The sequence below is a fragment of the Suncus etruscus genome, chromosome 11 (assembly GCF_024139225.1).
Source record: "Suncus etruscus isolate mSunEtr1 chromosome 11, mSunEtr1.pri.cur, whole genome shotgun sequence".
NCBI classification, from domain to species: domain Eukaryota; kingdom Metazoa; phylum Chordata; class Mammalia; order Eulipotyphla; family Soricidae; genus Suncus; species Suncus etruscus.
In genome coordinates this window covers 35,715,289-35,728,591 of record NC_064858.1, presented here as the reverse complement: position 1 = coordinate 35,728,591, position 13,303 = coordinate 35,715,289, and the positions used below count along the sequence as shown (strand labels likewise).

The window sequence follows — 13,303 nt, the reverse complement described above, 5'->3', positions numbered from 1 at the left end:
CAGGTCAGCTGTGCACAAGACAAACATCCTACCTTCTGTGCTATTGCTCCAACCCCTATTTAAAAAAATTAAAAAATATATCTCAGAATGTTACCTCTGCATGAATATTACTACATGAATAATCACTTTTAATATAGATACACCTGAAGGACTTGCAAGTGCAAAAAAGGACCTAGGATGAGAAGATATTCTGCTCTGCTGAAAGACAGATGTTCTCAGGGGTTCCTGAGGAGTTTGCTCCTTCTGGCCCACTGAATTGCTCCTATCTGCTCACCAGAACCAATGGGAAAATTAAAAACAGTAATGAAGTCCTGGTGCCAGTTGAATCTGTCTTTGCTCAAGAAGGTGAAAGGTGATGGACACACCCAGTAGTATTCAGAGGACCATTGGTGGTGCCGGGTATGAAACCAGGGCTGGCTGCATGTAAGGCAAATGCATAACCTCCTGTATTATCTCAGTGCCTGGCTGGTAGAGCCCCACTCATAAACAGCTGCAGATCCTGAGTCTGAAGGGGGTATCTGTTTCAGCAACGGGGTCCTACTCCATCATCCACTGCAATGCAAGCATGGCCCTGGGGTCAGTACTACCAAGTCTAAGAGGAACCAGAGGAAGTGTCCCCAGCTCTGTCCCTTTCCATCCCCCATGCTAGTCCAAAAAAAATAAGACAGGCTTACCAGAAGCAGCCAAGGGATGCCAGGCAAGGACAAAATGAAAAATGGTTATTATAGTCAGTATAATTGTGTCCAGGGCTTTAAGTTCATGCACTGGGCCTGAACAGCAATTACTAGCTGCCTTGGTCTTATTTTAGTTCAGGTCTGCGGTGGGGTTGAGCTAGAACCTGAAAGTAAACAAGGCTGGCAATGCAGAATCCAATGCATGGAGCAGACAAAGGTGCTGGCTAGCTTCCTTAGCTCTGAGTGAAGGAGTCCTCCTCCTTATTTTCCTCTTCTTTTTTTATTTTTATTTTTTGGCTTTTGGGTCACACCTGGCAGTGCTCAGGGGTTACTCCTGGCTCTACGCTCAGAAATTGCTCCCGGCAGATTCGGGGGACCATATGGGATGCCAGGGATTCGAACCACGAACCTTCTGCATGCAAGGCAAATGCCTTACCTCCATGCTATCTCTCCAGCCCCCTTATTTTCCTCTTAAGGTAATATCTTACTCTATTGGCAATTAAAAGTTAAATATCTATAATCCTCTCCCCTGGGGGGTGGAGTTGCAGCCCTGCTGTATAATGGAAGACCAATTGGATTAAGATATGATGCATTATCTAGAGGCGTCATTCTGCTTCTTCAGTGTAGATGCCTGCTATATGTCAATGTGGTGATTTGAGATTCATTGGAGGGCCTCACTCAGTACATCCTGCTCTGCCAGAGATGGGCCTAGAAGCAGGAAAGGCTCACCATGGAATCTCTGGAATTGTGGAATCTGCGTGGAATTCCACAGAATCTGTGGAATCTATAGGAATTGCAGGAATTTATAGGCTGCCTGCTTAGTGAAGGGCAATGAAAGAGCTACTCAGGACTTTGAGTTCTGGGGCCATCTGCTCTTGCTGCTTTAGAGGAAACATGCATCTAGCGTGGTGTTCAATCAAGAGTTTCTACATTGGGGGGCCGGGGTGATTGTGCAGTGGATAGGGCACTTGCCTTGCAAGAAGCCAACCTGAGTTTGATCCCTGGCACATCTTTGGTTCCCCAAGCACTGCTCTGAATGACCCCTGAGTTTAGAGCCAGTAGTAATCCCTGAGCACTGCCGGGTGTACCCCACAAAAAAAGAATTTCAACATTGGAGGCCAGAATGATAGTATATCAAGTAAGGTGCTTGTCTTGCACAAGGCTGACCCAGGTTTGATTCTCGGCATCCCTTATGGTCCCCCAAGCCTGCCAGAAATGATCCTTGAGTGCAGAGCCAGGAGTAACCTTTGGGCACCACTGGGATGTGGCCAAAAAATAAACCAAGAAAACAAATCAAAAAAGAATTTTTACATTGGGGATAGAGTGATAGTACAGTACATAGGCTGTTTGCCTTGATTGGGGTGGGCCAGGGTTTGATTCCTGACACTCTATATGGTTTTCTGAGCATCACCAGCAGTGACTCATGCATGTAGACTCAAAGTAAGCCCTGAGCACCACTGGATGTGCCCTCCATACTAAAAAAAAAAAAAAAAAAGCATAAATGAATTTCTACTACATGAGGCCAATGAGATAGTTCAAAGAGCATATGCGTTGGAGGCAGGAGTCCAACATTCAATTTCTGGCATCTTATGGTCTCCTGAGTACCCAGTTGGGAGTAATCCCTGAAATAGCCAGAAGTAGGCCCTGAATATTACTGGGTGGTCAGTGGACCCAAATGAACAAACAAACAAAAATAAAGAATGTCCAGGCTCTGTCCATTTGTCAAAATTTCTCTGAGATTGCCAATGGTCTTGGTACATCCAACTCTCACTGAACCAGGACAGTGTAAACAAGGACATACTGTACTATGGCTGTGAGACACTATTCTTGGGCTGAGTGCTGGATCTCTCCTCTGCCAGGGTCTCTGTTTTCTCTCGCTGACCCTGGGAGTGAGACATTCATCCCAGAGAACTCAGTTGAGGTGGCCTGAGCCAGGTCTTACAGATTTGTCTTGAAAACTTGGGTCCTCCATTTTATGCCTAACCCATTGATTTAGGGGACCGTAACTCTTGTTCTTTTGTCACCTGCCATCACCACCTGGGACCATAGTCTACCTCTGACCCAGGATTCTTAGCTCTTTCCCAACCATTGCTGCTATTCGCCTGCTCTAGTTAGGTGTCCTCTCTGATCTGCTGGGGCTCACTGGCAGGAAAGATCCTCTCTTTCCTTTCTCAGGTTCACCTTTTGGTCAGAATTCAAGTTCTTCTCCCTGCACTCCTGTCCAGGTCAAACCCAGGCCACATGCACACAAGGCTTGTATGTGGCTGCTGAGCCAAAGCCTTGGCCCTGAGCTGTAAGTCTGTTTGAGATATTAGCCACTTTTTCATCATCTTTTTTATTTCTGTGGAGGGGGAAGGGTTTCCCAAGGGATGCTAGATCCTGTGGGACCATCCCATCATTCTTGGGAGCCTCCAGGGCTGTATGTGGCAATGCTCAGTGGGGGCTTGTGGGGGCCAAGATGGGGCCCAGGCCAGACTTGTAATAGTTCTGATCCCTAAGTGCTGTACTATTTCCCTGCTGTGATACATTTTTATATGATTTGCCAACATTCCTCTCCCCCTCGGTAGAGTGCCTTTGTGTTTGCTGAATTTCTTTGTCATGCAGCTCCTCTGTGGTTTGATATATGCCACCCACCTGCTTATGTTTCTTTCTCACCTGGGCTTTTAGGTCTTCATAGTGAAAGATTATTGAGAAGACCAATATGAAGGAGGGTACAGACACATACACACACACACACACACACACACACACACACACACACACACACACATACACAGAGCCAGGCTTGTTCTTCAGAGTTCTATAGCTTTGGATCTTAAACTTAAGTCAGTACTGCACATTCTGACTGGATTTTGTGCTAGTTTTATGAGAAAGGCCCAATTTTCTTCTTCTGCATATGGATCTGAAGACTCTCCTTTCCCTGTTGTTTTCATGCCACTTCTGTTTAAAAAAAAACTCCTATATAATTTTAAGACTCTTAAAATATATTCTCTAATACAGACAGCTTTACTTTATTAATGTACTCTGAATTATTTCTTAGGTTGACACTATTTACAATTGTGTGCAAGTTAAACATGATGCATTGATTGTGATGATTTTGTTTTCTGTCCTCAAAACAGAACCCTAGATGTAGAATAATTGGGACAAAGAGTGAAACTATCTAAAGCATTAAGATGTATTACGTATGTGTGTGGCAAATCATATATATACTAGATATTACATGTTATATGTATGTGATATATAACATATGTAGATTAAGAGGTTTTATCCGCCAAGTTCCTTTAGATTCATCAATTTCATTGATGATCTAAAGAAATATTGCTTATATTGGCATGTATATACCAATATATAAAATATTAAAAAATATGTTTTATTGTTTTAGGAATTGAAAGTGAGAAAGTTGGGAGCAGGAAGATTAATAAGCTGGAACACAGGCTTTGTATGAAGAGGCCCAGGTTCAAATCCTGGAACTTCATGGTCCCCCAGATCATCCACTAGGAGTAATCCTGACACAGCTGAGAATCGCCTCTGACCACCCACTGGGAGTGTCCCCACCCACAAATAAAATAGAGTTCTTTATTTTAGTCCTGTTCTTTAGGTTCCTTTAACAAACATGAAGTTGTTCAGCCTTACAACTAAATGGTGAGATAGGCTGACAGATGGTAACTCTCAGTTGTGAAGAAAGAAACTCTCAGAGGTGAAGAAAGAACTGGGAAGACCTCAGTCTTGTCTCAAGCCAGTCTTGGGTGTATGTGTGTGTGTGTGGGGGGGGAAGCAGAGAAGTGGAGGTGAGCTGGTGTGTGTGATACCTGTGGTGTGTGATATGCATGTAATATATATGGTATATATGTGCATATGGTCTATGTATGATGTGATATTCATGTGATGTGTGGTGGGGTATGTTATGGAATATGTGTGTATATGTGTGGTAGTACTATGAGGATATGTGTGTGCAGAGTGTTTGTATGTGTGTGTGTGATTGTGGTGTGCGATGTGTGCATATAGGCTATGTGGTGTTTGTATGATGTTGTGTGACTATGTGATACATATGGTGGTTTGTTATGTGTGTGAGTGGTGGTAAAGTGTGTGGGGGGGTGTTATGTGTAGTGGTAGTGTGACGCATATAAGTGTGTAGCACACGAGTGCCCTTCCTCTTGCCCTTGTCCAGCCCTGTGTCCACTTACCCAGTAGCCTCTAAGCCCAGCTCCAGAAAGGCCTGGAAGGAACTCTGGGAGCTCTTGGGCAGTCCTGGTTGTCTCCAGTGGGCTCACATACACAGACAGTAGCCAAGCCCTAAATGACGGCCCTCACCCCAACTTCTGTCCTCACCAGCATGGGCAGCCAGGCCTCGTGGCTTCCAACCAAGTCCTCTTCCTCCCCTCTCTTTCCAACCAGTCAGTGTTGAAAAAGCCAAATATGCGCCTGCAGTCCTCCATTATGGGTGCAAGGCCTCTAGAAGCTCACCAGTGCCATATCCGGAAGCCCCTGCCCCTCTCCCTGCCTGTGTCTGCAGGCTGCTCGAATGAATAGCCTCTGTGCTCATTTGGCTGCTCTTCGTTTGTTTCCACACCACGGGATGAATAATGAAGAGATTCTCCCGCCAAGTTAGGAAAAAGGCCTTCGTTATTCCAGGCCTGTCAAATGCCTCGCCGCCCTGTCAGGAGGCCTTGTAAACACCCTGAGAGGGAAGGACACCCCCATTTTCCAAGCTGAGGAAATGGTGGAGCCTGGAGAGCAAGTGGCCTGCCCAGATCTGCTGATCCCCAAGGCCCTCTCCCACCCCCAGTCTGTCTGGGGGGGTGGCTGCTGGTCCCCTTAGAGCAGAGTAGGCCAGGTCCTATTCGGGGAATCATTTCCATTTTAAAGTCCTGGAAAGGCTGGGCTGGAGGGAATATTAAGCAGTAGATCACATTTCAGCCTGGCCGGCGCGAAAGTTTTGTTTTTAGTTTGTTTTTCTAAGTTTTCGTGGCCAACATATGGGCTCCATTAACTTTACTATGTAGCACAATTTTTAAGATCATTTCTTTTCCAAAATATTTTTCACCGTAATTGAACATTTGAAAGTTGAGCACATCAGCCCCTCAGCACTGGATCCTTGCTTGGCTCAAAGTGGGGCCTTTCTCCCTCTCCTGCAGCGGGAGGGAGAGGTCATAAATCCAGTTGGGGGGGGTGTGTGGGCTGTTCTGTTATTGTGGCGGACTGCTGTGAGGGGGTGGGGGGCTAATGTAACCCTGCACAGCTGGACAAAGTTCTCTGCATGCCAGAAGTTTCCTTTAAAAAAGATAAGAAGTCTTAAGACTGAAGGAGGGGGTGGGAGAACAGAGATAAGCACGACTCCGGGATGAGAAGCCTAGGCCCAAATCTTTAGGGGGTTCCTTGGAATCTGCAAAAGGTGGGGCAGCCACAGCACTTGCTCTGTGAGTTCCTATACCAGATTAGCTCCACATGGAACTCCCCATCCTGACCTGCAGCATTGTCCCAGGTTGTCTCACACACACACACACACACACACACACACACACACACACACACACACACACACCGGCCCGTAGATACCTTCATGCCAGGTGGTGTCATGGCCTACTTCGACCACACAGATGGTCCATCTGCCCTAGGCTGGAATTTCCTGACCCACCTTCTTGAACAAACTCTCCTGCTTATGCGCCAGAGCCTGTTTTCTACTTTCTCCTTGCAGATTTGTTGGGTTTTGTGTTTTGTTCTGGAGGGGGATATTTTGGGGGTTCCATCAGGTGGTATTCAGGGACTATTCCTGGCTCTGTCTTCAGTACTAATCCCCGGTAGTATTCAGGAGATCTTGTACAGTGCCAGGAAATGAACTGGGGTTTGCATGAAAGACCAGTATCTGGTCTCCTGGACCACCTTTGCTGTTGAAGCTTCTGTCCTAGAAGGCTGCTGAGGTGTGTGTGTTGGGGGCCATGTTGGCGCTGTGCAAGGGCATCCTTCTGCCTCCACAGGGTGAGGTGGACTAAGGTATCTGGGAGATCTTGAGAAGTCTCAGAAAAGGATGCTGGAAGGGTACAAGGTGTTGAGGTGTGAGGGGTACTAGAAAAGAGGGGGGAAGAAGGACAGCAGCTTGACCCATAGAAAGTGTTCCTTTTCTAATTTTGCTCCTTCTCATCTGGCTGTCCTGTGACTTTCCTTCAGCCCAAGAAAGGAAGTCCAGATCTGTGAGGCCAGAAGTCTAAATCCTGAATCTAAGCTGTTTCCTGAGCCCTTAGTCAAGGCTGGAATCATCTCTGAGGCAAAGGCCAGGTCTTTACTAGGCTGAGTTGAGAAGTCCATTTCTTTTTTTTTTTTTTTTTTTTTGGTTTTTGGGTCACACCCAGCGGTGCTCAGGGGTTACTTCTGGCTGTCTGCTCAGAAATAGCTCCTGGCAGGTACGGGGGACCATATGGGACACCGGGATTCAAACCAACCATCTTTGGTCCTGGATCGGCTGCTTGCAAGGCAAACGCCGCTGTGCTATTTCTCCGGGCCCTGAGAAGTCCTTTTCTTATCTTTTATTGCACTGTCATTAGAACTGGATGAAAGAGAGAAAAAAAATAAAATAGGTGTGATTTCCAGCCACAGGTGGCAGAAAAGGACCCAGGTAGAAAGAAAGTTTACAGTCTACGTGATAGCACAGCAGGTAGGGCACTTGCCTTGAATGCAATTGACCCGAGTTTGATCCATAACACCCATATGGTCCCCCAATTTAGTCAGGAGTGGTCTTGAGTGCTGGGTCAGGAATAAGCCCTGAGCATCACTAGTGTGCCCCCAAAACAAAAGACAAGAAATGAAAACACAACCAAAAATTGCACCTTTTTAGGTCCTCGATCCTGCCTGCAGACTAAATAAACTATATGACGCCAGCCTGAAGGAGAGAGAGAAATCAGCCCAAAATGCTTATCTAGAACTCCTCCGCACATGGTCTTCGTTAAACTAAACGTATACACTTCATCACTGAGCACCTGGAACGTGTCCCATTCTCCTAAAAAATGCATCTAAGTGGGGTCTTGGATGGATTTTTCCTTCATGATATAGAAGCACTGGAGGCCTCTCTGGGCCCCAGCAATTGCACAAGGCTAGAAGGAACCTGCTTCGACAGGCAGCATGGGAAATAAATGCACATGGGACAGCGAGGGGCGGTTCTGCTCTGCTCCAGGCCAGGGCTGAGTTGGGACGAACTGCGCCTGGGCTCTGTGTGTGTACGCATGCAGATCGTGCAGGGGCACGTGAGGACCTGGTTTATGAGCTAATGAGCGAATGCAGATTCAGTCTGTGTGAATAGCTGTCCCAGTGTGTGTGGATCATGTGTGTTTGTCCGGTTCATGTCTGAGAATGATATATGCAGGTCTGGTCTGCAGTGCATGTGCAAATTTAGTCTGTGAGCATGCATGGATCCTTTGTGTGTGAGCATGTACAGATCTGATCTGTGAGCACGTACAGGTATGTGTGGGTCTGTTTTGTGGGAACATGTGTGTATTTGATCTGTGTGAGCATGTAGGGATCATTCATACATGTGTTTGCCTATGTGCAGATCTGGTCAGTGTAACCATGGTGGATGGGGCCCAGGGATCTTGTAGAAGAAGACTGGCCCTGATGTAAATCAAGCCTCACAGAGAAACGAGGAGGGCGAGTGGCTCTCCTGGGGAGTGTGCGGAGGCGGGTGGAGGTGATACTCGAGCTGCCTTGAAGGAGGCGTGGACAGTTGCCAAGTGGAGAAAGCAAGAGCTTTCCACACGGGGGGATGGAAGCAGCAGTGCTCAAGAATGTGTCTGGCTCATGTGAGAAACAGTAATATGGGGGTGTACCCCTGAGAGCTTGGGTGGGGGGAGGACTGAAAAGGACCATTAGGTGAGGCCAGACGTGAGGAGCCTTGTTATGTGACTCTGTGGGAATCACCCCAGGGCTGAGAGGGCCACATAGGCAATGCCTGCTCTGTTGTGTGTGGTGCTTTAAGGGGACAGGAAATTATGGGGAGACAGATGCCACGTAGGGTGTGTGTCAGGGAGAGCCAACAAGAGGTAGGGTGGAAGACTTGACTTGGAGAAGTGTTTGTTTCCCCATCTTTATGGAGGCACCGTGATTTCCAATCCTGTTCACGAGTTTCATGCATTCCTTGCACCACACTATCAACAGAGTTTCACATGGCTCTGCCATGTCTGAAAAGACCCTCCCTCCCAAACACTCCCTCCCCCACCCCAAAATCATATCTGTAAACAACTCTTCAGTTTGGTTGTCTTTGGCCATTTATTGCTCCCATACTGTGTCTTTCTATCCCAGAAATGAGACTATTCTATATCTGTCCCCTTCATCTGTCTTCACTCATCATGACACTCTCTAGTCCTATCCATGTAGCTAAAAATGGAAAATTGCACGATTTCTTCCTTCCTCACAGCTGCATAATATTCCAGTGTGTATATATACCGCAACATTTTTGCCCTTTTCTGGCAGTGCTCAGGGTTTACCCCTGGCTCTATATTTAGGCATCATTTCTGGCAGTGCTCAATGGACCATATATTTTGGCAGATATTAAACCTAGGTTGGCTGTATGCAAGATAAAAAAGCCTTACTCACAGAACTCTCTTTTCTGGCCTTTTACCAAAACTTCCTGATCCATTTATCTGTAGTTGGGTACTTGGATTGTTTCCATATTTTGGCTATTGTATTAAGGGCTAGTTAACAGGGATATGCATATATCCTTTTAGTTACATTTTTGTGCTTCGGGGATAGATATAAGAAGTGGTATTGCTGGGTTAAATGGGAGTTCTATTATTAATCTTTTGAGAAATCTTCATGTTATTTTCTTTTTTTGTTTTTTGTTTGTTTGTTTTTGGGTTACACCCGGCAGCACTCAAGGGTTACTCCTGGCTCTATGCTCAGAAATCACCCCCTGGCAGGCACAGGGGACCATATGGGATGCCGGGATTCGAACCACCGTCCTTCTGCATGAAAGGCAAACTCCTTACCTCCGTGCTATCTCTATGGCCCCTCGTGTTACTTTCTAAGAGGTTGGAGCAGATGGCATTCATTCCTTTGTTTGTTTGTTTGTTTGTTTCACTGAGCAAAACTAAAAGTGGGCAGTTCTAGGGTGAGTACCTAGGTTTCATCAAATCTTCAGAGATGAAACACTTTCATGTCCTACTCTACCATGTGTGTAGAACCTCTCCTCATGGCCACAAAAAGGCTGCAGTAGCTCCAGGCAGCATCTCAACCAGGAAATAGAGGGATGGGGGCTAAGAGGGCTTTCTTGCTTGAGCAGCCCATTTGTGAGAAGGCCATGGGGCCATGCTTTCTTAGAAGACCCAGTAGGCTTTCTTCCTGCTAGAATTGGGTCATATCTTCATCCCTATCAGCAAGACGAGCTGGGAAGAAGGAGCCGACACTTCCCGCCCAGATAAATGAAGTAGAAGTGCTGGAAAACTGATCGCCTGTTACAGGCTGGAGCCAAGAGTTTTATGTGGCTGCCTCACTCACTCAGGCCAGGGCTGACTGAGCAGTGAGAATGAAGTTGTGCTCAACCTCAGGGCAAGTGTTGAGTGACAAGGAGAGAGATGTTAGGACAGGAGGACCTTCCTAGTCTCATGAGTTTCAAACTATTACTGTATTTCACTTCAGAATTTTCATCAATGCATAATTGTTGCATCTTGTATTTAAGTAATATCAAGTTATTAAGAGAGGTGCTTTGATTTGTTTTGGGGCCACACCCAACAGCACTCAAGGGTTACTCCTGCCTTTGCAATTTTGAATCAATCCTGGTGTTGCTTGGGGGATTATATAGGATGCCAGGGTTTGGACCCAGGTCTGCTGTGTGCAAAGCAAACAACCTACCTGCTCTGGCCCTAGAGAGGGCTTTGGGTCACTCCCAGTACTGTGTTTAAGAGTCACTCCCCAGCAATGATTAACTGGGGTTAATCACAGGCAATGCAAAAGACTTAAAACCCTTGTAGGTTCCTCCAGCCCCTTAGCACAAGTGGAGGGGAAATGTTCACATTATGGTCACATCCTACTAGTCTGCTAAATAGTTACTCCTGCCTTTGCAATTTTGAATCAATCCTGGTGTTGCTTGGGGGATTATATAGGATGCCAGGGTTTGGACCCAGGTCTGCTGTGTGCAAAGCAAACAACCTACCTGCTCTGGCCCTAGAGAGGGCTTTGGGTCACTCCCAGTACTGTGTTTAAGAGTCACTCCCCAGCAATGATTAACTGGGGTTAATCACAGGCAATGCAAAAGACTTAAAACCCTTGTAGGTTCCTCCAGCCCCTTAGCACAAGTGGAGGGGAAATGTTCACATTATGGTCACATTCTACTAGTCTGCTAAATAGGGGGGTGAGAAAAAAAAAAAGCATAAAATTTGCACTAATTATATGGAGAAATGCCAGAAACAAATGGGTTAGTCATTCAATTCACCATGTCCACGTTCCATGAAAGCTCATGCTAGCATCTCCTCTCTCTTCCTCCCTGATACCCCTGACTGCAGTATCAGCCCTGGGGAACAGGGAGGGATTGCTGGGGCAAAGTTCTCATCCCCAAACCCTACCCCACAGCCATAGGCAGACACGAGCATCTTGGCTCTGAACTCCAGCCTCCACCTCCCAGCCCCACTGCACACCAGATTTCTCTGTGGCAAGGGAGACAGCCAGCACCAGGTGGGCACATTGCTTCCAGAGATCCAGCACCAGGTCTAGAAACAGCCCCAGATTAACAATGAGGTTAAAACTTCACATTTCGAGGCACTAAGCTGATTCTGGCCTCCAGGTGGATAGTCAATAAATACTTGTTAAATTCAATTGACACAGGGTTTTCTTTATTCACTCTTCTTAAAGCTTATGTACCTTAGAGATTGGTGCCCTGCTGGTAAGTAGGACATATATGAAGAGTGATATTTTCAATAGCCCATATGTCCTCTTAGTGAGCTTTATGAGTCCAGTATAATGTGGGGGAGGTGGATAAGGGGTCCCAGGATCGAGGTGAGATGGAGGAAGAGGAGGGGTGAGGAAAGAAGAAGAAAAAAAAAAAAAAAAAACCTGGGGCCCGGAGAGATAGCACAGCGGCGTTTGCCTTGCAAGCAGCCGATCCAGATCCAGGACCAAAGGTGGTTGGTTTGAATCCCGGTGTCCCATATGGTCCCCTGCGCCTGCCAGGAACTATTTCTGAGCAGACAGCCAGGAGTAACCCCTGAGCACCGCCGGGTGTGGCCCAAAAACAAAAAACAAAAACAAACAAACAAAAAAAAACCCTGTTTCTTTAGTTTTTTCCCCTCCAATTTCACTTTCTTGCTATTCTTGCTAACCCGCTGCTGCCCTCTCGTGTTCATAGTGTGGAAGTGCTCATCCCAATTGGGTTCTAAGTATTTAACTGTCCCAAAGTTCCAAAAGTTGCTGTTAGTTTTGTAGATAAACTAAGTGAAGTCTAAACGTTGCATCTTGTATTTAAGTAATATCAACAGTTCTTAAGAGGGGCGCTTTGTTTTTTTTTTTTTAGTTTTAGTTTTATTTGTTTGTTTTTTGGGTCATACCTGGCAGCTGCTCAGGTGGTGCCAAAAGGACCCAAGGTACCACTCCGAATTCTTCCTCATCCCTCCGAAACTTATTTGGAAAACGCTTTTTAAAGCATTTCTCAGGAAATTTCATACATAATAAAAGTTATGACACAATAATTTGAGGTTGAGGCTGGAGAGATAGCACGGAGTTAGGGCGTTTGCCTTGCATGCATAAGGAAGGTGGTTCGAATCCCGGCATCTCATGTGGTCCCCCGAGCCTGCCAGGAGCGATTTCTGAGCATAGAGCCAGGAGTAACCCCTGAGCACTGCTGGGTGTGACCCAAAAAAACAAAACAAAAAAAAAGTGCAAAATAAAGGTAACATCAAATGTTAGACAAGTGTAGACAAAGATTTATAAAAAAAATTTAAAAATAAAGAAACAAAAACAAAAAAAGGGGCCAGAGAGATAGCATGGAGGTAATGCGTTTGCCTTTCATGCAGAAGGACGGTGTTTTGAATCCCGGCATCCCATATGGTCCCCTGAGCCTGCCAGGAGTGATTTCTGAGCACAGAACCAGGGCCAGGAGTAACCCCTGAGCGCTGCCAGGTGTGACCCTAAAAAACAAAAAACAAAACAAAAAAAATTAAAAACATTTCTCTATTTTTAACGTAAAATTTAGGAATTATACTCTCCCACCCCACCCTGCCCTAAACAGCTAACTAGAACAGACCCAAAGTAGATTTGGCTACTTATCAGAATGCCTTATCAATTCACATAGGCTTAATATTCTCTACATTTTCCCCCAAATACCTCTTTGCTCATGGACAGGAAATGTGGGGGAAGGGTATCATTTTAACTAAAAATACATATTTTCATCATTTAATCATTGTGCTGGTGAGGTTAAGTGAAAAGTTGTCCAGTTTCATATGTCATTTACAAGAACACTATTGAGTAACAAAAGATTTATTCAAATACTTAATTCAAGAGAAATACATCTGGAATAAGTTTTATTGCAATTCATATAAAAAGGAAAGTGAATCTATTAGAACTAATGTCAAAAATAATAGATTTTATCTGGAACCAGAATGTTAACAAACCGAAGCCTAAAAGCCCACACCATCTTTCTTTGCAAAGAATTGATG

General features: G+C 45.7%; 1 protein-coding gene across 1 annotated transcript in view; it reads left to right on the top strand.

Annotated features, from left to right (window-relative positions):
* The window catches only part of BORCS5 (BLOC-1 related complex subunit 5), a 714,757-nt gene that overhangs the window by 592,209 nt on the left and 109,245 nt on the right, over window positions 1–13,303 (top strand). The gene's annotated exons all lie outside the window — the stretch shown is intronic.